Below are 27514 nucleotides of genomic sequence, written 5' to 3'. Positions count from 1 at the left end.
GTTTTCCTTAGAGCGGGTTGAACTCCTTGCATTACTTTAAGGTTCCTATAATTGCCTTAGTCTACTAAATCTCCCAAGTTACTGCAAAGTAATGAATGTAGCAGGTTTCCCTTAATTAATGGAAAACCCACACTCATAGATAACAGGCTGCTAAATCACAATAATAGTTTTTCTCCAGAGCTTGCTAGAGAAAACTTCCCTGAAAGCTGAATTTTTAAAGGAACTTAGCTTGATTGCTTTCCAGTGCATTAGTAGGAGGGAGCCGGTCTCCTCCTACCCTAGGAGAGAACATCTGCGTCCTCATGTAACCTCCAGTGGCAAGCATGGGTAGAACTGGCTGTGAAACAGCGCCTGATTATTTTAAATAAATCATAGTTGTGTTTGAAGATAAGGCCTGAAAAGGTCAGAATTCTCTGCAGCAGTATAACCGAGAGCAAAAGCAGTAATGGCAGATATATTGCATCTCGTTAATGATTATCATAGCCTTGAAAGTCTAGTCTTCCTTTAGCTTTGTATAGGTTTAATATGGAAAAACTTGTTTGTGAATTGATCTGAAAATAAACTCATTGTTAAATGAGCCATGCCTCTGGAAACTTTTAATTGACTTTCAGCCTACTGAAATAATCATGAGATGTTGAATGTATTTTGTATTAAATACTTAAAGAATTACTTCTGCTTTACAGGAAGTTGGTCAGATTTCTCAGGAATATTCACAAAACCTTCCTTACAGAATAGTGCTTGGGTTTTCTGGTAATCTCTTCCTGTCTCAGTCGCATGCCTCATTAATCCTTTTACTTAAAGTTTGTTAATCCTCTTAGGTCACGTTAAAAAAAAAAAAAGCTTATATTTTTGTGACTACAGCACTGGTTTTGGTGAAATGTTCCCTTAGTGGGAACTGTATGAAATTCGTACTTTTCTGTGTATGTTTTTGAAGGCTTTCATTCTTTATGTGCTGGTGCTTTTTCTCAAATCATTTTTGTGACAATGTTTATAATTCTATTTCGTTGCTTTTCAGGAAAAGCCGAGGGTTAAGATTGTTGTTCAAAATCCTATCCCAATGATCTGTTTTTATATTGAACAGTAAAATGGCTAAGGATGATTAAAAAAAAATAATCTTCCGGTATGAAAATTCTTGCAGTAAAATTAAACTTTCAGAATTATTTAGGTGCTGTACTTTCAGATGATACAGGTTTATTCTGCAGCTGTTAACAGGTTAAGGCAGACTTTTGAGTGACTTGAAGTCTGGAGACCGTATAACTGTAGTGCTATGGCTGACGTAATAATTTCTGACGTTACAGTGGAGCATAATACCATGCTAATGCAGTTTTATGGCTTCTGGGATGTATCCAGTCTGCTAAGTGCATAGGCAGAACTTGTTCATATCTTGGCATCTGAGGACAAACGTGAACTCCGGAGAGTCATTGGGATATCTCACCTCCACAGCTCCTGAGGGTCTCTGGAAAAACTTTGTCTAAAAAGCTGGCGTACTCTTATGAATAATATGAATGTTTTATACTAAATACATGGTCTGTACGGAAACTTCAGCAATAGTCATGAAGAGGTGGAATATTCAGTGTGTCTGTTTCGTTTAAGGATGACGTCTTCGGTCTTCCCACTTGAGTAGCTTTTCTGGCCTGTGAGCCCAGAGAAGGCTTTCTAGTTGCTCTTCCCAGTGCCCATGTGGGATGCTGCTTTCTTTGTCATCACAAAGATGATTTGAATAAATCACCTTTTGAGCTGAGTACTCTTATCTTCAGCTGGTGTAGAAGGGTCTGAAGAGACTATACAGCACAAAGAAGTTTGTTCAAGCAGTGCTTGACCGCTTTTTTCATAGACTTGGACTTTGAGGCATTGAACAGCAATTTAGGTGGCTTCCTTCCATACTTATCTTTCTTGTGAAAGTACAGGTAATGCCATGAAACAGCAGAAAGGGTGATTTCACAGGAGGAGGGAGAATTATTTTCATTTCTGTAGATTTTTGTCCTCAGGGCATCTCAGAATGCATCATACGTGAATACAAGTCGAAGTTTTAACATAAGTGAGCTACTAACAAGCGAGCCCTCATGCTGCAGCTTTCTATGTCATGGTCTTGAGAGGAGGGATTCGGGAGCAGTCTCAGTTCTATATCGCACTGGGAACATTCTGTAGGTCTCCTAGGTCACATGGAAAGCATAAAATACTTATTTCTACATCCAAAGTCCTAGTACTAGTTAAGTCCTTAAAGTACAGAGATCATCCCATTCCTCGAGCAAACAGTGCAAATCCTTTTATATGTAGAAATAAAAGGGTAGTATGTCACTTATATAATATGTTAAGGAAAGTCATACATACAGGGTGAAAATAAGGGTAAGCAACATTCAGATTTAGCATGTTTGGCTATAAATGGAAACAGTTTCAGTAATGCTGCCTGAGATGGCTGTTAAGTGGCTTGCTTAAAAATACTTTCACGAAGTAAAAATAAATATTGTAAAATGGTCATTAATAGCATAGGTGTTGTAGATATTAAAGAAAAAAATATTCCTGTATGATCTAATACTCTAATCATTAACCCCAAGTCATTAAAAAAAACTATGCAAAATTTGTGACACAAGTTTAAAAGCTTTAATTTCCCTGGAGAATCTCATGGAAATTTGGAAGAGCTCTGTCTGGTTTAAATCACTGTGCTCTGGTCACACCAACAAGTCCAGTGTACATTAAAATGCTGTGGAGTACATTTCCTTATGTTCTTTGTTATCTGTGTCTTTCAGGAACAAATTAAGGTCCGTTCTTCAGAAATACCAGCACAGATGTGCCCATGTAAAAATAACTACAGAATTTAGATGTGATACAAATTTGAAACTCATTACAAAAACCTCTTGACATTATAATATTTGCTGGTATAAGCACTAATGCTTATGTTAATTGGTAATGACTAAACTGTCCTAAGCAAAATAGGTTTAAAATGGTAATAAGAGATGGTCTTTTTGACAACAGTCATAGAGAAAGCTTAGATCTCCAGCAGTTTGTCACTGAAAATAGTTGTTCAATTGGTCACATTTTGATTAAAAATGTTTGTAAATGTATATTTTTGTCTAATATTGGTCTTTTAGGGTCATAAGTTAGTGTCAGAACTGAAAACGAAAAAATGAGTAAAATGTTTGAAAACAGGTACACTGTTAAATTCATATATAGCACATAATAGAAACAATGTTGTATTTTTTATTATAGTGAAAAAATATTGTAGATCCTTGTGTGTGCGTTGTTTTTGTATTTTTAAAATAGTGTTCTAACAAACAGCTGGGATGCTAGGTAGCTTTAGTTGAGATTGGTTTGGTTTTTAACTCTTGCTCTAAGCACTATCAGGTCTAAAGAGTGTTGCCATACTTTAAGCTTTACATGGAGATGCTTCTCAAGTTAGTGAGGGGGGAAAAAAGATTTCTTTGTTGCCATTGCTGCATCTTCTGATAAAAAATCTGTGAGCTGTTTAACACCAATGTGTCAAGTAAAACTGAACGCAAAAGAACAGTTTGTGAAGCCTGTTAATGTTTTCTGTGGATTACTTTATAAAAATATAAAAGTCCTGTTTTTCAGTGAAACTTCAAATTGATGAAACACAAGTTTGAAAACCATGATGTGGAGATTCTGGGTTGCTGTGTTTTTTTCCCCCCCCCCCGCCCCCCTCAAGACTTGATGCAGCTGATGATAGTAGTACCTCAGAGATGGACCCAGCTGAGACTCTTGTCAGTAGCACAAGGACTTCGCTTTGTCTGTGACAGAAGCTTTCTACACACCTCTGGCCTGAAGCAACTAGGAATGGCTTTATAATTAGTTACAGGTTTTTCCATTCAGATAGCCAGAATGTGCCCCCACCTCCCAATGGAAACTGTATTTTATTTTTATTTTTTTTGTCTGAAGAGATCATTCATGCAGTATTAGTTATTGTAACTTGGTATTCATGAAGGATTTGCAGGCTTGTTTAAAAAAAAAGAAGACGTGGGCTCCATCAAATTCTACAACCGGAGTTTGAAGGGTAAAGGCTTCTTGTTTCCATGAGAGAGGGGAGGTGTGGGAGTGAGCCACCCTGTGGAATATTTCCAGCATAGAACATATGCTGGAAATACGTTAGTGAAGCTGAAATATCCAGCTGTCTTCGTTGAACCTGAAGTTGGGAATGAGGTCTCAAATACAACTTTGTGTGTGTGTAATGCATAATTAAACTGGGGATCTCATTACCCTAGAATGTTAGGGAAGCCAGAAGCCTAATATTAAGAAAGGGGTGGGACAGATTCATGGGTGCCATTGAGCACTGTGATCAGGGTATATATCTTGATCCCCAAAGTCTGTGACTTGCTGTTGCAATAATTAAGTGGGAGAAGTTTATATTTACCTGCCTTTATATCTTCTTTCTCTTCCCGCAAGCATTTGTTACTGCCAGAGATAACTAGGAGGGCTTTCTTCTTACTTCATTAACTACATGAGTTACTTATTACTGGTACCACTCATAAAAGCAGAGCTATCAATACTTAGTGTGTGCACTGGATTTCATTTATTTTTTTTTTAAAAAAGTATCCTTGTTATCTAAGATAAACTTCACTTTGTTGTAGATTTTCAGATAGTTCACAAGCTAATAATCGGATCGGACGCAGGTAATTGAATTGTTTTTCCTTTTTTGAGGTTTTCTTTTCTGGAGTTATTTTGATGTTGGCAAACTTCCTGGAAGGAAAACATACTCCTAGCTACCGAGCTGAGTACATTGCAAACCTCATGAGTTGGATATCAGTTGCTTGTTGTTCCTGAAGTACAAAAGATATTACAAAAGTACAAAAGCCACGAGAAACAGTGAGGCAATGTATCGTTCTGATGAAGCTGTGGTTTTAGGAGGAGTAAATGTGACCAAACTGCCCTATTAAGAGAATGAAGTCAGAGAGTTAGAAGTACTGTGATTACTTTTTCCTATCTGTATTCAGCGTGGCTGAAGGGCGTTTGACTGGATAAACTTGAGTCATTTTGCAGAAGACTGGCAAGGAGAAAAATAAGGTGCTTTTGGCACTTCTATCTTGAAAGCTACACTGTAGTTGCCCTATTGAGAAGCTGCAGAGAGCTCTCTTGAGGTATACATAGAAACTATCATAAAAGCTTAATGCTGTAATGGGTGTGTGTCCCGTATTTCAGCAGCAAATAGCTGTGCTGGATTGTATGTTAGATTTGTGCGGAGATAATGGCGAGATAAGTATTGTTTGGTCACTGGATTTATTTGTGTGTATGCATCACATGCTTAATGATGATAATCTTGGTATCCTTAGAACAGAGTCAGACTTTGACAAGAAAGAGTTCTTTAGATGCTGTATAGGTGAGTAAAAGAATCACTTTGCTATTTCATCAATGAAAGAAAATATTCTGGAAGCTTCTGGGAAGGCTTGGGCTTGGTTTCAAAATGAGGGACTGTCTGGATGCGAAGTACTTCTAAAGATTGGGCTGCTTTCCAAACAAATACTGGCTGAAAGGCATGGAAAATTGTTCTTTTTCTTTCATAGAGGTGCTGTTTCCGTTCTCTGCAGAGATAGGAAGCTAATGTAACAGGGCTGGTGAAGTGCCAGTAGACTCAAGTTGTATTGTTATAAGAAATTGGTTTTATCCTGTTTCTGATTTTGTAGGTGAAGAAGCCATTCATAATCCATATGGTTAAATAAAAGACATCTGTGAGATAACTATCAAAGCCCCATTCCTGGAGGTGTTCAAGGCCAGGCTGGATGGGGCTTTGAGCAACCTGCTCTGGTGGGAGGTGTCCCTGCCCATGGCAGGGGGTTGGAACCAGATGGTCTTTAAGGTGCCTTCCAACCCAAACCATTCTGTGAAAATAAGAAAGGGAAGGCAACCCAGCAAATGTAGGTGTTGTTACGAAGTGTATTAAGAACAACTCCCATCTGTGAGAGAAATTTGATAACTTGTTCAGGACTGGGGGCTTTGCAGCAGCAAGTTGCCCGTTACTGCAGAAAGTTGAGGCTTCTAGTTGTCTAAAGTGGGATTATGTATGCAGTAGACTGGTTTGTCCAGTTTGGGGAGCAGGGTGAAATTAAATATGTGCAAAGAAAGAAATATGAGATAAGAATTAGAATCTGTACGTCCTGCAGATTGTGATCTTACTTAATAAGAGAAGTAAGTTTTCTTGCATCAAGCGGGACATACATACTTGAAGGATGTGCACAGAGCTTGTGTGCATGGCTTGTGTATGCTTGAAGGAATCAGTGGGAACCCACTAGTGGTATTTGTCCAACTTCTGATGTATGTGGCTGCTTCTTTGCAGAATAGTTTTTTAATCAATTTCCTGTAGTTAGACTTCTTGGCACTTTGGCTGTATCACTTCAAGCTGATAGCAAAGATCTGTTGGCTAATGGAAATAGTGATTAAGGGCTTGAATTTTCCTGAGGCTCCAGGGTGATAGTGAAACAGCTGCTGTTGCAGGCAGTGGAAAGTATGAATAACTCTTGCCTGGGGTTGTATAACCAAAAGAATAATCGGATCAGAGACTAGGTTAAATCATTGTGACTTCTGACTGTTAAAAATGCTGTTAGCCCATGTGTTCACGCCTCATTACAACATATAATTTAACAACACTAAACAGAGCCCACCTATTAGGCATGAATAGATAGTCTTTGCATCAGGAGTCAGATACTTTCCACTTGAGAAACCGAGTGTGGGAGAAGGTCATTTGCCTGAGAGGCATGTAATAACTTCAAACAAATTTTGAGTTTCTTTGGTATATGTCAAACAAGTTTTAAAAGTGATATTAGTAACCTAGTCGATAGCAGATTAAATGCATTAATTCTTGACAGGAGATGTTTGGGGGAGAAATTGTTCCCTAATTAACTACTTGAGATGCAGCTATGTCTCTTGTTTCTTCCTTGGGAAGCTGCCAAAATAAAAACTGTGTTCTTATCAATACTGGAGTACAACGAAGTTTTCATCTCCCCTGCTGAGGAAAAAGTGAAAGCTACATGCTTCTAAAGCTACAGGGGAAGCAGTCTTCTGAAATGCATGAACTGTATTTGTTTTTAGCAATGTTATTTGAAGCAGAAGTTTATAAACAAAAGCTGTGGCCTTGAATATTCAGGAAGTGAAAACAGTTTCAGGAGTTATTTTCCGATAAGTCTTACACCTGTTTTAGATGAAGGGGGAGTGTTTCCCATAAAAACAGCAGTGCATCCTAAAAGCTCTATTGTTAGGCACTGCAACAGCTTTGAATGGCAGTGTTTTTTTGCTAACAGTAGTGCTTCAATAGCAAAATTACCATGAGGCATCAAAGGTTAGGTCAGATGGTCATAGGTATTTCACATGTTCTTATTGCCAAGATATTTCCATAAACAGTTGAAGTAATACAGCCCTTGTGTTGCTATCATATGCCTGCTGCACAGAAAGGGTTAGTTACATAGCTTGTCTTCAAAGTTTGTGAAGCTTCCTATTTGGCTGGTAAAAAGCTGTAATCGATATTCAGTATGTTCAGAAATATAGGTTATATAATTTATCACACTATGTAGCATGTCACTAACTTCACATATCTGAGAAAATCACAGAATATTAGACACTAAGCTTACAAAAATGCATTTGATTTAAGATAAAATCTAGCCTCTTCTGTGGCTCGTTCTGTTATCTTTATCAGAATATTTTAAAAATGCTTTTGAATCTTCTGGGTACGCTTAGTGTGTTCTTAGAAATACAATCGCTAATTGCAATTGTATTGTTCTTCTGCTACCCACCCAGAACATTCTTTAAAAATATTTTGAAACCATCTTCCATTCTTCCTTCCCTGACTCCAGTGGAAAATTTCATTCTTCAAAGTTCACAAAATAGCAGCCTGCTTCTCAACAGCTCTGTGGTTTTCTAAAGACTCCTGAGTATAACCTTTTTCCCCTGACTTTTATTTTTCCATTGTTCACAGAGAACATAGTAAAAGAGTGGGCAGATGAGTGCTGTAGAATACATAACTTGTCCTTGGCTTTGAGAATATCTTTCATCTTGAAGTTAAACAAATACTGTTGTCTTTCTGTTAAGAAGGTCCTTAAAGCCCCAGAATCCATGCTGCTTTCATATGGTTTAGTCCTCTTCTTCCCCCTACCTTCCTCCTCCTTCAAGGAGTAGTTTTGGCACGAAAGCTGCATTTTTTTTGATGTTAATGAAACTTCTATGATTAACTATTTATTCAGTGTAATCAAGATTATGGTCATATCTTCAGTCAGTATTACAGAGCTCACCTACCTGCCATAACTGGAGGGGTAGGAGGTGGAGGGGAGATAACTTGGGGAAAAAAGATTTTTTTTGGGACAAAACCTATTTTTACTTGTTGGAAGTGACAGCTAAGGATGGAAAGAAAAGTGACTAAAATAGCATTCTACACACTTTTTTAAAAAAAAATCTTAAATCCAAGGTAATATCTAGATTTAGTTTCACCTGTTAACAATATTGTTTTTTGAAGGATAAGTTGTTACTTAGGTAAAATCTGGCACATGAAAGTGGCTGAATTATAAATATAAGGTGTGTTAAGTGTGTCAGAATAACTGACAGCATGCAGCAATGAATACTTGTATAAGCAGAAATGCTCCAAATGACAGCTAACTTCAATTTGCTACCTGAAAATGATCTTTTTTACTTCTATAATCCTCTGACCCCTTAAATGATGCAGTCCTGAAGATGCATTAAAGGCCTGAAAGATATATATTTATATTCCCTAATCAAAAGGGATGGAGCAGTATAAAGTTCTGTGTAAGATTCTTAAGTACTAATGAGAGTCCATTTGTCCTTTCCATAGCATGCGAAAGTTTAGGTATAACATCATGCCATATTAGTTTTGAAGCATTTATCTCTGAAAATGTTCTGAACTAGCTTTTTATTTAAAAAGTGGACTTCAGGTAAGTTAGGAATATTTTAGGGACCATCAGATTATAGATTCCTGCAGACAAAGTTGGTGTGGAAGTAAATGGGAATAGTGAACAGTCAAACCCCACTGTAACTTGCAATGTGGAGACTATGAAGAGCCTCAGATGACATGGCAGGGACCTGAATTGATGCTGTTGAGTGTCCTTTGGTCTGGCAAGCTGATGACAACACTAGTATCTGTTTTGGTGGCGGGGAGTTCTTTCCCACAGTTAATTGGTTGTCGAAGTTATTTGTAGTAGATTTAGTCTCTTAATTGCCATGCTAAGTAAAGAAGCAAGAAGTTTATGATGCTTTAAAAAGTACAATCTAACATCACTTAAATACAAATCCGAGATCACAGAAGAACCAGACTGAATGTAAGAGTTAACTTCTGATCCCTTAGGGGCTAATCATAAATTGGAAAACAGAAGTTACTTAAGTTTGTGAGTCTGTTCTGTCTGTGCTTCCATGTCTGCCTTTCACAGAGTAAGCCTAATTTAAATTCCAGAAGCTCAGTTTGAGACCTATGGTTTAACCATAATTGTTAGGAGTGTAGTTGCTCAGTCACTTAATCCTTAAATATTGCCCAAGTATTTTTACAACAAATCTATGCTTTAAAAAGGAGATAAAGGATCTCCTGAAAGCAAAGTAAAAGAAAAACAAAAAACAGCTGCAAAACTTCAGCGCACGATGTAGTACAAGCACTTAAACTCTCATCAGCTTGTACTAACGCAGTCCCAAAGCCCAGGTTGTGTCAGGGAAGGAGCCTGGGTCCCTTTCAGGCTCCTGAGCGCTGGGGCAGCTCTCAGGCAGGAGAACCTGCTCTGTGTGGCACTGAGGATTTGACAGAGCACTGAGTAATAGTTTTTTTCTTTTTTCTTGGAAGGTCAGCCATGCTCTTCATGAGCAATTGGACAGACCTAGTAGGAGGGAAGGCTGAGAAGTTTGTGTGATACCCCATGAGAGTCTGGGGGAAATAGTACTTGGAACTGTAAATCTAAAACCAAAGTATGACCACTGGCAAGTAAGTGCTATAAAAGGCTTAATGTGGCAATCCAACCAAGTCATCCTAATTCTCCATTCTTGAAGTGGATAATCTTATTTTTTTAATAGATTGGATGTGAAACACCGAAGCTTACTGCTGAACAGACAGATTTGATTGCATTTATTTTATTGGAGCTTCATCCATCTCAGACAAAAGGAGTTAGTGTAATTGCTACATCCTGCACTTGTTATGTGATTACAGATGAAACAGCTTGCAGTGGAGTAATTTAAAAGAATTTTCCCTGGTTTAGCAGTGTAATGTTTTGTGTTTTTTTTTCCTCCCTCTCCTATAAGGAAAAACATTAAAGATAAATCAGCTTGCAGTATAAAACTTCCCAGGATATGTAACTAGTAGTTTCTGAGCCCTAAAACAGGCAGCAGACTTTCTTATAGCTGACAATGTGATATCTCTTCTAAATTCATAAGACGGTGGTTTTCTTAAAAGACCTGCTAACATTTTCCCCGCCACACACATCTTTTTTCCAACACATATCTGTGCTCATTATTGTTTAATCCCTCCCGCTTGTTTTAGGTATCACTTTATTGTGCTGACTGTTCTGGTGAGTACTTTGCGTTGCATATTGTCTAATTTGAAGATTGTGTAATTATTTTGAATTTAAATCTACAAAAACTTTGTAACATTCAGGTTGCATAATGCAGAACTGGAAATGCTTGTAGGCTTACTGTTCTTGACAGGTTTTGAATGTCAGCTGAACTTTTCCTGATTGGCTTTACAAACAACCAAGGTAGTGCTTTTCTTTAGAGGCTGTCAAAATTAAGTGACTTTGAGAAATGACCCATGCTTAAAAATAGCATTTATGAAACTGTGACTCCTAAAAGAGTATCTACTAATTGTGCACAAACCGTTTTAAGGAAGGATATAGGTATGTTAGGTGTTTTCGGTCACAAATTTTGTGAAATAAAGCACTTCCATCTCCAAAAAAGCTTTTTGCAGAAGTACTCCGATCAAAACAATTCATCTGGAAAAAGTGATAAGCCTTAGCTGTTCACATGGGAAAAATGTCTTTGTCTGTATTTATTGAAATGCTAAGTACACAATCCCAGTCTTTCCTTTGACTAGGACTTTATTGTTGCAGTAACTTAATGAAGTTCCTCAGAAATACCTTGGAGAGTGGCAGTAATAGCGAACAGGCTAAGAATAGCTTAGGGCAGCACCCTGAAGGGAGCTGTCTGCCTTTCTTCCTTGGCCTGATAAAAAGGCTTCATGGCTGTATTTTCCATAAAAGTGTTTGGGGAACTATGAAAGCAGGTAAACAACAAATTTCAAAGCAGTATGGAAACCTGAGGAGTTACCTCCATGTTCAATATCCCACTGAAATTTCAATATTGTTTAACTTTCAGAGGGAAATAAGTTTCCAGCACTATAAGATTATTCCTATTTTGATAGCGCTTTTATTTAGATGGGTGGTATCGTGTTTCTAAAACTGATAAAACGAATAAAGCTTAGAGCCTAAACACTTCTGGTAATTTCAAAGAAGGGCTTAATGGAAAGTTCGATGAAACCTGCCTGAAGCAAGTAGTGTAAAGTTCCCATAAAAATGAAATTTGTAAGTCAAACTCAAGCCAGAAGCAATGTGAGCAACACTGTGTCAGACTGTCTGGGAAGGGAGAAACTGGGTAATCGATTGTCCTGTTGCACAGGGAAGAATGTCTGGTGAGAAAAACCAACCTGTTGCACAGACACAGCAACCCACATCTAAATGGGAAACAAGGTTACATGTCATTTCACTGTACCCAGGGCTTATCTGCATACTAAACAGAGCTACAGTCCCTTAAATTTCTTAATGATCATGGGAGGAGGTGAGGGTCCTGGGAACTACTTTGAAGGCACATTTGTTTTAGTAAGTACCCTCCAGACTCAGGCTTGACCAGAGGAACCAGATCTTTGATCAGGTACTGAAGTCAGCCCCACTGGTGTGTAATGTGTTGAACTGACACCAGGAGGGATTTTAGGAACCAGTCTGGCAAGCACTTTCAGAGAACTTGTAATTATTTTTCAGTCCCTCTATGTAAACAAATTATTTGTAGTCTTGTGACTTCCAAGAAAAGAACAAACTTGTGATTGAAGATGTGAGTATTCAGGGAGGCTCTTCCTAAATTTTCTTTTAAAAAAAAAAAAAAAAAAAAAACTGTTTCCTAGGGCATCTGTGACTGGAGTTCCTGTAAATGAGATTACTTAGAAAATTGAGTGAAATACATATACAATTTTTTATAACATTTTTGAAGAAAATAAGCGTATAGATTTGCATTAAAACAATTTTAATAAAATTACTGCTATCCCCCTTCCCAGTTTCTCTAGGCTGGTGTCAGAGGGTTTTCTAGAGAATGTTTTACAGAGATGCTCCTCTACAGGGCCCGCACAAATTTACCTTCATGTGGAACATCATTTTGCCTTAATCTTGATAGAGGTAAGTGTCTGTAATTACCATACTTCTATATGGAAGTAAGAAAAATCATTGGGGAAACTTCCATTCCTCTCGTGTGTCTATGGATCTGGGATTCACTTGTACGTACTCGACTCCTTGGTTTTCCCCTCCCACACATACCGTGATAGAGGGTAATGTGTCCTGCTATTTAAACATGGCAGCCCTTGCTGGGTTCATGGAGATGGCATTAGGTCTGCTGACAGCTCCGCTCTTCTTTGAGGCTTTTTTTTTTTTTTTACAAGCACTGTTTGTATTTTCACTGGTGCTGACCAGCCTCTGGCTTTTGAGGTTGCCATGAAATCGACTCTCAACCTGTCCTCAGTCTTGCCTTCATTTGTATTAAACAGTTAAATTCCTATTTATTGATAGTTTTTGTTCCACCCCCAGCTCCCTATAATTTTGGTGGTGACATCTAAATAGTGATAAATCCCTATTAAGAGGAGCTTACAGATAAGGACTTGATCCTCCTTTCATTTGGGAAAGTGGCAGCGTTACGGCATTAACTTTAACTGGGAACAGAATCAGCATAAAATAGCAATGTCAGGATCAGGACAGGCAAGAGAGGATAAAATGTGCTATTAAAGGATGTACTAAGTCTGGTTACATGTATAAGTAGAACTGCATGTAAGCCTAGAATAACTTGTCAGAAAAACAAGCGCGTACGCCTTTCTCATGATAGCAGTCATCCTGGGCATAGGAGTGCTTGAGTTAACAAAAGTGTATTTGGTAGGATGAACTCATTAAAAATGCTGTTTGCTTTTAAAGAGTCTTGAAAATCCACAAAATCCACAGTTAGAAACTAGACAATGAAAATATACTACTTTACATACTGTACAGACTTTGTGAAATGTTTTCCAGGAAAGTAGAGTACAGCCATGAATCACTTATGGAAAACCCAGTGGAATGAATTAGTCAAATATTTGAGTGACCAGTCTTTGCCTTATGCTATCAGGAAATAGTGCAACTTTCCGTGTCTTTTATACAAATCATGGGGCACAAATGAGAGAAGCTATAGTTAGAATAGCAAGCAGTTACAGTTGCTGCTCTTTGACTTTCTTATGGCATTTCTAAAAATGCTTATTTTGAACTAAACTTAGTGTCAGATGAAAGGTGTGGATATTTCTGAGAAATCTTCAAATATTTACAATGCTCAGAGAATTCCTCTTCTTTCTTCCCCAAACTTTCCTCTTTACCTGTGTTTCTCCATTGGTGTAATTTAAGATGGGGAGCCCACTTTTGCTCTCTTCCAGACCTGTTACTGATCTTCTCTCCTTTGGCTCTCAGGCTTTCAGGATAACAGCTAAGCAAAGTCAAAGTCTGCATGGTTGAAACAACTGTGGAAATGAAGTCTTGCACATCAGTACTCAACAAGTTTGATAATGTACCCTCACCTCGGTGTTGATTACTGTTCTTAGTGCTGTTCAAAGAACTGGCTAAAATTAGCATCCTCATATTCAGTCCGTTGGCCAAAAGTTCCTCTGCTGGATGGTGGTGAATATTTCTCTTAATGTCATCACTGTAATTTTCAGCCAACTTCTACAGTCTTTCACCTATGCAAAGGCATCAAGCGTGTGAATTTTCACTTTTTGCCCTGGCAAGCGTGATCAGAACAGTGTTAGTGATTACAGCATTACAGTACTAAAAGGGTACATCAGAAATGCCAGAAAAAAGTGCACGTGGTGAGGAAGTACAGCTTTCAAGCTTCCTTGGAGCAAATCCTACAGCAGCTTTTGTGACTGTGCTTGCTGATCCACCAGCCTGTTGGGAGCTGCTGGTGTTGGGAAGGGAGTTGCTTGGAGTTACTGACACCTTTGTACAGGTGTGAAGCTGTGAGTGTTGGCTAATTGACAAGTCTCACTCCTTGCTGCTTCCTCCAGCTTGACAAGAGCTGGTTCTGCCAAAGGTGATTGCATCCAAGTTTTTTGGGGGGCTGCATGGGAATTGTTTGTTTGTTTTGCCAGCAGCACCTTGTGCCCGGATATATTCTTGGTTAGACCAGTTTGGTCTAGTGGAATATGTTCTGCGTCTTGTTTAGTAAGTTAAAGCCGTTGTGTTAACTGTTCAGTTAAATACACCTGGAGAAATTTAATGATAAGAAAGGGCTCTGAAAATAGGTGTAACTGTTAGCAGTACAAGATAGCATTGCACTAAAGACTGAAAACAATCTCCTCCCTGTCTCTGTATAGAGAACCAATTTTGAAGCTACCACTGCACTTCTCCATCCATTTGGATTTTTTTTCTCCTAAATTTTTGTATGCTTGACCAGATAGTCACTCCTAATTCTTTCTGTCCCTTTTGGCCTTCGTTCTTTCTTAAAATGCAAAGCACACATGCTATGCTAAATGCACTTTTCAGATTGTCAGTTACTCACTGTGCATCTCAGTCTTTATATGCAGTCAGCTCATTTTTGTTTTGAGCTCTGGAAACTGAACAGAAAACAAGACTTCTTTTTTCTAAGGTAAACTTAGTGGTTTTATTTAGTTTTTATAGTGTATGGATTAAAGAAGGTCCTAAAGCTTGCAAGTTCCTCTGTACACTAAGCACGTTACACAGATTGCAGAACAAATGTCTGTCTTACTCTGCATGTGTGTTCTTGGCTGTCACCTTCTACAAAGTTCTGAATCCTCCCGTCTTTGTGTGCCATGGCATACGCTGGTACTTGTTCTAGCTTGTCTGGAAGCTCACAAGAGCTGCCTGGTTGGCTTGTGCCAAGCTGAATAGCTAACAACCAAGTTTTGCATGCTTCTTCCTTGGTCTTCCAGCTCTCTCCCATCCCTGGTATTTTCACACACATTTTTTTAATCACAAATGCTGTCCTTTAAGCCTTCATCCTTGTGTCATACTCAATTAAAACTTACTAGGAGGCTCAAGAGAGTCTATTTATTTGACTTACTGTCTGATGACTTTGAGAAAACTCACCCTACCCTATCAGTTTAAGGGACATTTTTCTTCTGTAGATTTGTCCTTGCATGAAGGAACTCTGGAGGGAAAAAAATGCATTGTTTATTGTGTTTTTTTTAAACCTTGAAAGATCATTCTTTAAAGGATTAAGTAATGTCCTGAGGAGATCATCCTTGAATGGTCTCTGAATATAGGGTTATAGGCCCTTAGCAATTCTCCTAGTGAATGTAGAGTACTCCTCAGAAATTCCTGCCCTTTATGATGCTGTTTGCTAATGACTGTTTCCTGCTTTCCAGGTGAGAACAAGCTTTGTGGACTTTCTATGATACCTCCTAGGTGTACAGCAGCCATAAATATTCCTTGCACTGCTCTTCTGTTTCCCAGAGATACCAGCTACTCTAGGCTGGATGGTTTGTAGCTCCCAAGTGCTGGCTGGCTTTGAGGTGCAGATGAGTGGGATGGCATTCTAGTGCTGATCAGGCTTTTTGGCAGCCTTATGTGAACTGGCGATAACTGCATGTCCTGGTTGCTCAGTTCAGATTAACACCTGCGTTCCATAAATATCACTTCTCAAACGAAGTAGGGGAGTTCTTTTAGATTTATCTGTAGAAGGATCTGTTCTCTCCTCAGCAGGTTTATTCATGACCACTTCAGTGGTGCTGCACAGGAGTTAAAGCATTGGAATAGCTTGTTTATATAATCCATCCATATGGACTGACAGAATGCAACGCAGATCTTATTTATTTCTCATTTTGTTTCTTATTCATTAAAAATATTTTTCTCAATGAAACAAACTTAAACAGAAGTTTATCTCTTCTAGAGTACTTGCTATGTATAAGATCTTAAGATACTTTTTTTTATAAGTCCAATATTCTGTTCAGTTTTTGCAGATTTTTAAATATTAGTTTTCAGCACGTCAAAGTCACTTTTCAAAGCAGAATGATGTTTTTAATATGAATAGCAAAATAGTTACCAGTGAATATATTGTATGAAAAATGTTTTTCTTCCAGAATATTTGAATGAGGGCAAAATTGCAATCCATTTACCATGGATTGAGTAAATTCCTTGCAGGAGTAGAAATAGGTTGCAGAAAGCTTTTAAATTTTGGAATATAGTTGCTACATTAAAGTTTTCTGAGTGTAGTTGGTTACTCAAGTACTCTGTTGTGGAATTTCCAAATTACGGCTTTTATGTTACCCGTCAGTGAACAGGAATTTAGTGTTTAATGATTGGAAATGGAAGTGTAAGTCATGGATTTTTCCAAGGAAGGAATAAGCACACTGTAGGTATTTATTTTTCTGATGGTTGGCTGGAAAACTGTCACACACTTGATCTGTAAATAGCCCTTCTGTGATACAGCACAGCTCTATATATTCTATTTGAACATATGTAGGCTACAGAATGTAAGCATGACAATTCACATATTTTAAGCTCCTCTTAAAAAATCTTGTAAGAGTCTATCCAGTTAAAACCACTACTTTCCTTCTTGGCAATGCTTTTGGAATCTGCGGTTTTAAAAAAAAAAAAAAAAAAAAAAAAAACACATTAGTGGTTATACGAATTTTTATCCTTCAGTGGAGCAACTGTGGAGTGGATAGCTTCTGTGTGCAGACATGGCTGAATTCAGCGCTTGGCCTCATAGAAACCTTGCTGACGTCTATAGGTGATGCACACTTCTGTGGTCAAAACTTTGGATGCATTGGTATTATGGCTTTCTGCTGAAAGGACATACATACAGCTTCAGGGTACAATCTGTAGTTTCGGACTTCAAATGCATGCTTGTAATTCTATGAAGAACTCATTTGAGTGGGATTTCTTCTTTATTCTCCTTTTGAAACAATAGAAATAGATGCGGGCAACCTTCTGTGGAATTTTCTTCTGCCATGTAACAAGTTACTGAATTAAAATCAAGGAAAGCAGAAAGTTGACAGGCATTCACTGAAGTCAGATTGGGTTGCAATTCACATATCTTTAAAAGGTAAAATTTTTAAATGAAGGGAGAAGAAAGAGTTGTATCTTTCAGGAATTACGGATTGAACAGTAAACAAAACTTGCAGGTTTTGGAGTTCTTTTGAGGAGAGACTGATTGTTCCAGACTTCTCTTTGCAACTTTTTAATTCAAACAAAAGCACTCTAAAGGTAATCAGACTGTAGGCAAGCCAGTAGGCTACTTCAGCAAATGTCATCAAAGAATAATAATAGCTCTTGAAGATTTTGCATCAGCTGTACTCCATCTGTGAGGGGGAGTATGCATAATGACACCTGTGTATTATGTTTGGATGTAAGGCTATACCCAAATTCTCAGAAGTCCACAGGAATAGCATTGAGGAAACATCTTCATGACCTCTCTTTCCAGAATGACCCCTTGTGGTGGTTTTACTCGGGTGGGCGGCTGAGCTCCACCACAACCGCTCTCTCACCCCCCCCCCCCTCCTCCTCAAAGAGGAATGGGGAGAAAATACGATGGAAAGGGCTCAAGGGTTGAGATAAGGACGAGGCGATCGCACAGTAATTATCGTGACGGGCAAAACAGACTCAGCACAGGGAGACAGCAAGATTTATTGCGTATTACTAACAAGCTAGAGAAGTGAGAAACAAAGGAAAGAAACCAAAAGCACCTTTCCCCCTATCCACCCTCTTCCACCTCCTCCCCCCGAGCGGCACAGGGGAATGGGGGTTATGGTCAGTCTATAGCGCTGCTTCTCCGCCGCTCCTTCTCGGTCACTCTTGTCCCCTGTGCCGTGGGGTCCCTCCCACGGGATCCAGTCCTTGCTGAACTGAGCCTGTGGGGGCTGCCCACAGGCAGCAGCTCTTCAAGAACTGCTCCAGGTATGGGTCCGTACCACGGGGTCCATCCCTCAGGAGCAAACTGCTCCAACCTGGATCCCCCACGGGTGGCAGCTCCCCCCAGACCCCCTGCTCCTGCGTGGGCTCCTCTCCACGGGCTGCAGCTCTGGCCCAGAGCCTGCTCCTGCGGGGGCTCTCCATGGGCCACAGCCTCCTCCAGGCCACATCCACCTGCTCCATGTGGGCTCCTCCATGGGCTGCAGCGTGGAGATCTGCTCCGTGTGGGACCCATGGGCTACAGGGGGACAGCCTGCTCCACCAAGGGCCTCTCCACAGGCCGCAGGGGACTTCTGCTCCAGTGCCTGGAGCACCTCTCCCCCTCTTTCTTCACTGACCTTGGCACCTGCAAGGCTGTTCCTCACTCCTCTCGCTCTCCCAGCTGCTGTGTGACGCAGTGTTTTTTTTTAGTCTTAAATATGCTCTCACAGAGGCGCAAAACAACATCACTTATTGGCTCAGCTCTGGTCAGCAGTGGGGCCCTTACCAAACATGGGGCAGCTTCTAGATCCTTCTCACAGAAGCCACCCCGATGGCCCCCTGTTACCAAAACCTTGCCACGTAAACCCACTACACCCCTCTTCCCAGAAGCTCACAGGTTGAGTGGAGGTAGCACCTTGCTGTGTAGGGGAATGGGAGAGTAAACAGAATGCTGCTTGCAGCATGGCCCAAGCTGCCTTTTGTACTTTCCTTAGCCTTGGAGTATGTGCTTGGTTTTGGAGCATCTCCAGGTTGCAGAATTTATCGACTTATTTTCAATAAAAAAAATGCAGGTGGATCTGATGATAAAGCACTGTTTAACCAGCCGTGGTGAACTGATTTGATTTCCCAGATGTGATAATGGAAGTTTCATTGCAGCTTGAAAGACCCAGTTCAGTTTGAGCATCATCAGATAAGAATGACTGGGTTTTGTTTTCCACCATCAGATGTCACTTGTGAAATTTTCACTTAATATGTTGTAAGATATGTCATCTTGCAACGTACTCTGAAATTGAGGAGTAAGGGTAGTGGTGTATGTCATACCAAAACAGAGGTTGGTGGCATGCAAGTAGCTTCCAAAATGATCAATCGAAATGACAACTGGCTTCAGAGTTTTCTTGCGTTAAAGGACTTTGGAACTCTGTCCAACTAGTTGAGGAGAAATAGCCATCATAGAGATCCTTGTTCATAGGTTCAGAAACAACTGAAAAAGTTATCTGGCTGTACCAGAACAGATTTGAAAACTAGATTCAGCCTTGGGTGCTCAAAGAAAAGTAGTTAGGCTTCTTAAATTGGTTTATCTGAAGCTTTAATAAGCAGTGATTCATGCTTTATAATGGTAACTCTTGATTTAGATGTTGAGTAGGGAGAAAACATAAGCTGACAGATTCATTCCTTCTGCTTTTTCTCCTCAGTATTGACCTTTTATGATTACCTTCTTCATTATATAGAATGTGCAACGTGAGATAAAAATATCTTGGGTTCTTTGGTCTGTTTAGAAAAGTTTCAATGGATATAGTAGGATATTGCATCAGCAGTGCTGTTGTCCTTGTAATTCTTATGTGGTGGTCAGTGTGTTTCATAAAACCAGAGAGCCAGACAAATGTTTATCAACATTTTTGTTCTTTTACATATTGCTTGAGATCAAGATTTTATTCTGATGAATGTATTGCTGAAAAAAAACAACACTAAGACTGCCTTTGACATTTGAATCTGGATCATAACTCTGCCCAATTATCTCAAGATTCAGTTTTTTAAAGTTCTTATTTTATAAAATATATCATGTCTTAATGTATTTATAAGTTTACTTACCCAAACAGAGTTGGGTTTTTAAAATCATAAATGAAATTGAGGTTTGGTGTTCCGTTGGCGTATTTCATTTATGTTGTGCATGCCTCTTCCAGCTCCAGGAGGGTATGCACTTGCTACCAGGACACCTGGATGTTGGACAGCTTTGACCACCCTGGCTTCAGTTTGATAGGGTTTGAGTAAAATATTCTGAGTTGTGGGACCGAGCTGTGTTACTGTTGGATCCATTACTGGTATTTCCCCCCTGCTTTACCATGAGACATTTGGAGAACCTGGTTCCAGTGTCTTTGTTTACCTCCTTTCTTTCTCATAAGCTGTCACAACTCGATTATCTATACGCATGAACTTTATTCCTCATCGCTTCTTGTCCCAGTTGCTGTTTTTACTTACATCATTATCAAAATTTATATATGTAAAGGCTAGCACTAAAGGTTCATTTCCTCAAAATTTGGTCTCTGGTATCTAGAAGACAAGTGGTTTGAAGACTAGTGTACAAGCCCAGCACCAAGATACCCTCTAATGCCCCTCAGCTCCCTCTATTGCGTGGTTGACGTGTAGAGGCAGCATCAGAGTGCACCACTCCAGCTGTGGTTACTGTCAGAGTATGTTTGACATGTTTAAAGAATGCATGAATCCAACACTAAGCATGTGCCCTATCCCATGGACCTCTCCCTCGACTGGATCTGGCTTATAAATAACTTTACAGCTGTTCCATCTTTACAAAACAGGGCTCATCTTCAGAAGGTGCCCCCTCACAAGAAATAATGAACTGAAAAGCCAGTTTTTGTTTTTGTAGCTGACTTGTATAGCATGTCTGAAATAATTCAAGAGAGCAGGAGACATCTTGCAAATCCACCTATCCATTAATTGCTATATCTTTTTTCCCCACACTAGTATTCAAATAAGTAACCTTGAGAAGGACAGACTGATGATGACTTTCCTATTTATACTGGTAGGAAGAACACCTCATGCTTCCTTTATTTCATAGTTACACAGTGCTTAGAGATATTACTTGTTAAATTGGGGAATGGGGGGGGCAGGTGGGTGGGCTTATTTTTTACAAGTAACTTCCTACAGTTCTGCAGTAAATTGTTTACAGTTGCTTTTGCTAGAGTATGCAAAAATGAACTTAAACAGATTGCTTTAAAAGCCCTTTTTCAGTTGATAACAGATGTAGATGATCTCTGGAGAATTTTCCTTTTCTTTTTTTTTTTTTAAATCTCCACTCTGAGGAAAGGATTAATATAGATACCTATATTTATAGAAGCCTTCAAAAAGTTTAAGGAAAAATGGAAGAGTAGTTTAAGGATTTCCTTCCCTTTCCATAGTTAGCTTTTTCTAGTGAGGCATGTGCATCACTTCCATGAGTTACATTGTAGCATTGTCCCCATCACCATCTCTTTCCCCTTGCTTTCTGAAATAGAAATTGGCACTCTGTCTGCATCTGGCCATGGGAATGATTGTATTTACATCTTTCTTGGTTAGAGAAAGACTATCATTGTGGTCTTTCAATTGCCTTTTAACTTTGATTTTTTTTTCTTGTGTCCCCCTATCTTCAAGTATGTAAGGGATTGACCTGTAGTATTGCAGAACAGTCCTTTCTAGGCACTTTCATCCACTTCTAAGCAGCAGCTTGTCTTCACGAAGGTGTTTTTTGAAACCAAACTTCCTCTTGGGATGGGGAGGGGAGGAAGGCAGAGGCAGGGGATGATGGAGGAAGTCTTTATAATTGACCTCACAGTAACTTTTTCCTTCTTCTCAGCCCACCTGCCCAATTACTACAAAAGGACTTCATGTTTCATAATACGTTCTTTCTAGGGTATGGAATTAAAATGAATGAGTTTGAGAATCTATACTGAATAAATTTGGAGAAATAGTGAAGTTCTCTGAAAACTCATTTTGATTGGCTTTTGTCCTTCTATAATTTTAGGCGTATAAAGTTGTTTCAGTCTTGATTTTTTTTTTTAAGGATGCGTACTGCACATAATGATGCTGAATCTTCATAGCTTTTCTGCTTGCTTTTACATAAGCTTTTCTTAACGTTTTAAAAAATGGTCACTTGTCTCTCTATGCTTTGCTGTTTGGAAGAAGAAAAGATTTTCTTGGAACAGCTAAGTCCAAAACAGAGGCGATACCAGGTACCACACCCCATGCACGTGGCCTTTGGTTTTTATTGTCAATTGAGTCTAGCCCTGTCTTTCTGCAAGAAGTATCTACTGAGATAGCAAATATGATACTGATGATTGCATTGAACCAGTGCTCTTAGACAAGTTTTTAAGCTTAATTTCTGAAAAATTGCTTTTTATATCTGAAAATATTGTCCAACAGTTCAGTTATATAGACATTGAATATCTTTTTTAAAGACATTCCTGTATGGTGCTTGGCATAACTTGTACAGACAAATAGGCTTTTCCCTTGTGTACCCTCCTATATGGCATCAGATGCTTATATTTTAAAGCTGCATGAATTTTTGTCTCTACTTTTATGGCTGGAAATTGTGACTAAAATACTTGTTCGCATATGAAATAGCGAATGGTCATGTGTCTGCTGTTCCACATTATAAACAAAGTTAATGAGAGGAGTTGATGATGACAGTCTTAACTCCATGCTTCATGCCCCTTTTTCCATTTTGTCATTGTGTGGGTGTTACCTTGACTTAATACAGTGCACGTAGCTCTGTATAATTTGGAAAACCAGTCTGCGTACTTGCTTTGCTCTGCTCTCTGTGATTTCTTTACTGTAAATACATTTGCAGACGTTCTTGTACAGTTTATTCTCCAATACCAAAGACTTGTTTTTTACTTGTGGAGTACTTCTCTGCTAAACGTACTAACACAGTGTGTATACTTCCTTGTAATATCTTTCTGATAATCTTAGGAATGAGTAGAACAATGAGTGCACAGCTCCACAAAAGCAGAAGAAACTGTCCATTAACCTTTTTAGCTGTGTGATAATTCTCCCATATGCTCCCTGCCTTTCTCGTACATTATACTTGTGTTTCTGATCTGGATTTGCCTGGCATGGGAGAAGCTCGTACAGCTCTGCCGAGGGCTGTGTTACTGTCTGACTGCATGAGGAGGTGTGCAGCCATTTCACTCTTCTGCATTGGACATGAAGTTTGTCTGTCTCCCAGTGCCCAGCCTAATGTAAGGATTTTGAGGAGAAAAAGAAACAAATGTGATTGATCGGCCAGTTGTTTTCACTTGATAATAAATCCTGCCAGACTTGCAAAAAGAAATCATGTCCGTTTTTCCTTTCAGTCTTCATGTGGGGGGAGATCTTTTTGTGTGTGTGTGTGTGTGTTCGGAGGGGAGAGGTTGGGTTTTTTCATTTTAACTAGTAAAATGAGACTAGGTTACTGTACAGATATTTTAAGTCAAGTGACCTAACTCACTGCCCTCACTCTTGGCTTTTTGGGTGAGTCTGTTGACATTGTGACTTCTCTTGCTCATCAAATAAGCTTCCAAGCAAGCCAACCAAAAAAAAAAAAAAGCACAACACGAAAAGCCTCTACAGCAAAACAACCTACCTCTTGAATCCCAAGGGCAGGAACTGAAGGTTTTCTAACAATAGAGAATGTTACTGTTTCCTGACTGCTCTGTTAGTTTGCGGAGCACCCTAAAAGGTAGTAGAGAAAAACGCGGTCAAGGACATATGCTCACCACTTATTTCAGTGGGTCTCATTTCGAGACTTTTTGGTTTTACCTGAATGAATTTTCAAGTCAACTTTAGATTAGTGTTAAGTTCCAGAAAGGATCACTTAATAAATTTTCACATTCTCTCCTTCGCATTTGTCACATGCAGATATCTAGGTGTCCTGCTCCTGCATTGGCAAAACAGTGTAGGTTAGTAGGTCAGTCTGCTCTGTGTGCACTAACACACACCTGAATTTTAACTTCCTAAACCTAGACATGCATGGGTAGGTCTGGAAGTTGTTTGTAGCTTACTGTCTGCCCCCCCTCCTCCTTTCCCAACCACTAGGAAGATGAAACCAGTAACCATGATTATTCATTCTAGATAACTTCAAGGTGTTTATCCCTGCCCTAAATAAGGGTGAAGGCAAGATAATTAACGTGAAGACAGGAATAGAAACTGTATGTTTGATAGCAGAAGATCAGCAAGCATATATAGTGGGAGTGCAGAGACTCTAAAAGGAGCACCCGCCAAGGGTAATTGTAGAAGTATGCCAGTGATGAGAGAGAAGAATGGACTACATTCTGATTTATAGCTCGTACAGTGGCTGTTTTATTCGCTTACAGAATAGCCAACATGCTTCATTTCATCTTAATTTTCCTTCTTGGTTTGTTAGCTTTGATGTAGATAGATATTGGCAACATAATCATTTTTTTGTGACTTGCCTTTTTTCTGCTTCTGTGGTCTCATTTCCTCCTCTGTGCCTTACCTATCTTACTGCAAGTAGAGATTAAATAATAGTCAGTAATGACACTTGATCATTTTGTGTTCACACTGTTCCATATGCCCATTTGACTCCTTATTTCTCCTTTCCCTCCTCCCAGAAAAGCAACTTAAGAAGGGTCTGTTAAATTTCTTTGCCTGGGACATGCTACTAATGGAGTATCTGTCAGGAGCTATTGAGGTTAGGGAGTATTTAGTGAGCAACTCCTCTGCAATTTTTAGAGGCAGAGCTCAAATTTTAAAAATGAAGCTCCAGAATCTGTGTCTTTTCAATGCAAAGGTGAACTGTGAGGAAGCAAGTCCAACTGTGTTGTCACTTTGCCTGAATCTTACCCATTTAGTTTTTCGTTGCTGAGTACAGCAGCATCCTATTGCACCGATGAAGTTTGTTACCCAGATGAAGGCGTAGATCTTTAAGCAGGTTATCTCCTTACCCTTGGTCTCCTTTCTGTGTCATGTGGTCAGTAGGGAGTCTCAAAGAGAAGACAGAAGCAGCAAACTCTCTGAAGATGAGAGAGGAGCAAAAAAAAAAAAAAAAGCCTACTCTGATACTGTCAGACCGATGAATCCACAGTGCTGATTGTCATGCAGTGTTCTTGTTCCAGGTAGTTCATTGTGGCTAGCAACCATTACAGGGCTTGATCACCACAGAGGAAACATTGCAACACTGTCAGAATTTTGTAATGGTGCTTTTGTAACTTTGGCTTCTACAGTAGATCTCAGGGGTCTCAACTTAGTGCTGCTGTGTTATTTAATTAAATGAAACGGGTACTGAGAGTGAGAATATACGTATTTTTTTCTTTGAATGAAGGAACCCTTTTGTTTTGTTTTTAAGCATTCAAGGTAGTTTATTTAATCCAGTAATTGAAACATTGTAGACTGCACTGTTCTAACAAAGCATAGCGTTAAGGGTATTAGGTTTTACTTCAAAGTGTTCTTTTTCAGGTTACTGGTTCTGTTTATTCTGTGTTGTGAACGGGGCTTCAGTATGTAGTCATTATCATTTTTTTAACCTGAGTTGTATCTTTGAGTGACTGGTGACACAACCTTACCAAAAAGTAATAGTAACAATGCGTAAATGGGGCAGACTACAACTGGTTTCTTTTCTTTGCATTTGAAACTGATGAAGTAAAATTCTACTGCATATCAGTGGAAGAGCCAATATTTATTTTGAATTCAGAGAACAGTGTGAAAAACTTGTTTTCTGAGATGTTAAATGTTCTTAAAACTGGTTGGTGTCTTCAGAGCCAGCACAGTAATACCAGCAGGCTATGGTCCTGTTTCAAATGATGGAATTAGGTCTGAAAAATGGCTGTAGGAAGACTTGTAAAGTCATTTTCCATGCACCTTATCCTCGGTAAGATGTAAGTGCCCATGAGAATAACAGCAATCAAGTGTTTTCATTCTGTGTGGGATTTGGACCCAAATGTAAGTTGAGTTACAAAGGGATTTAAGTACCTAGAATCTACCTGCCCTACTTTAAGCCGAGTCCAAAATAGGGCTTTAGAAGACCTTTACAACCACTGGACTGCAAGGAAGCTTTGCCATGCTCAGCTATATAAAGGTCTGCAGTGAATTTGCCAGAGGCTTCGTTCTGTTGAGCAGCTTGAGAACAGCCTCGTGTGTTGGCCCTGTGAGGCTTCATAGAAGCAACATCCTTTCCACCTGTCACCCACAAGTCACCCAGGTAGCCTCAGAGTGCGCCAGATGACTCTGACTCAGCAGCAGGTTGTAGGGGGGACCTTTACTTTCTTATCAGTAGCTGTAGCATTCACATCGGATGTGGGAAGCCAGTTTTCAGTTTCCATGTATGCCCAAATGATTCATGGCCATGTTTTCCAGATGAGCATCCAGACCACTGGTCCACAGACTCATGCTTGGTGCTTCCACTTCTGAAGCCTTTAAGACACTTGATGACCTAATTCCAGGGCAAGAGCAGGATTCAAGACATGCTCTGCATGATTTTCTGTGTTAGCTCAGGTGGTTTGCCGCTCAGCGTGATGGCCTGTTATGAGTATCTGCCTTCCTGGGTGCAGGCGGTGATCCTGAGAACTCAAACCAGTTCTTGCTGTATATGTGCCAAGTGAAACCTCAGAAGTGTTTGGTTGATACTGCAGTTTCTGCCCTATGCTCACCAGAAGATGGGATGCAGCATTGGTTGTTTCTCCCACCCTTTCTGTCCTTCAGGCTCTTGCTATGTACGTGCTCCTCGAGTGACGGAGCCTTGTTATCTCTTACTTCCTTCTAGGGTTTGAGTTTAATCTCACCGACAGCATCTAGGCCAGTTGTTGCGTTGTCCTTACAACCAGCTCTTTTCCTGGAGCTGAGCTTATTTTAAAGTAGGGGCTTCTAAGCAGAGGTACCAGGAAGTAGATCTTGAGTGGTCTTTCGCACTAAGGTAATTTATATGCCAAGGTAACTTTGCAGCAGCAGAGAGTTTGACTCCTAAATGGGGATTTTGGCCTGTGGCACAGTAAGCATCCTTAACTTCTAGCTAGCAAGTAGAGCCTATGGAAATCAAGAAGGCTATTTATGTGAATAGTTACACAGGATTAAATATTTATGAAATAAAGGTTTAAATTAATGACTGTTTATTGTTTGTGAGAGTTTAATAAAAATTGATGATTCTGTGATAGCCTCGTTTTATAGTCAAATGAACTAAATGCACTTAGAAATTTGACTTCATTATGAATTTTGATCTAAAGCTGTGTGGGAAGTTTCCAAGTAGACTGGAAAATCATTAAGCTTCAGCTTAAATATAATGAATTACTTTAAAATGGTAATGATTTTTTTTTTGTGAATTGTTCTTGATACTTCTTGGGAAACGTTCTGAAACCAGGATACAAATCCACAAACCAGTACACGTTCAAAAATGTAGGTTTCATAGCTCATCACTGCTATTGGTAGTTCAGGTTGTCTCTTAAAACCCTGCCAGTTGATTTCTGATGAAGCTGTGTTTCTTTAAATAAATAAAGAAGTTTGCTTATGGGGCTCATACTGGGTTAATAAAGTGGGAATGGAAATTAAATGCATCTAGTTGCATTGGAGAAAGCTTCAAAATGAATTCTCGCTGTTATGGGGAAAAAGTATTTTCATAGATCAATGCCTCCTAATCTCTAAATTTCAGCCTGTGTATTTTTTCCAAAAAATTACTGAAAGCTATTGACCTGAGGGATTTGTTTTCT

General features: G+C 39.3%; 1 protein-coding gene across 1 annotated transcript in view; it reads left to right on the top strand.

The window, feature by feature from the left end:
- The window catches only part of RCAN1 (regulator of calcineurin 1), a 41115-nt gene that overhangs the window by 3840 nt on the left and 9761 nt on the right, over nucleotides 1–27514 (top strand). The gene's annotated exons all lie outside the window — the stretch shown is intronic.

This window comes from Cygnus atratus, chromosome 1, assembly GCF_013377495.2.
Source record: "Cygnus atratus isolate AKBS03 ecotype Queensland, Australia chromosome 1, CAtr_DNAZoo_HiC_assembly, whole genome shotgun sequence".
NCBI lineage: Eukaryota > Metazoa > Chordata > Aves > Anseriformes > Anatidae > Cygnus > Cygnus atratus.
The sequence above is the reverse complement of the archived record's forward strand: the minus strand, read 5'-3'. Positions and strand labels throughout refer to the sequence as shown.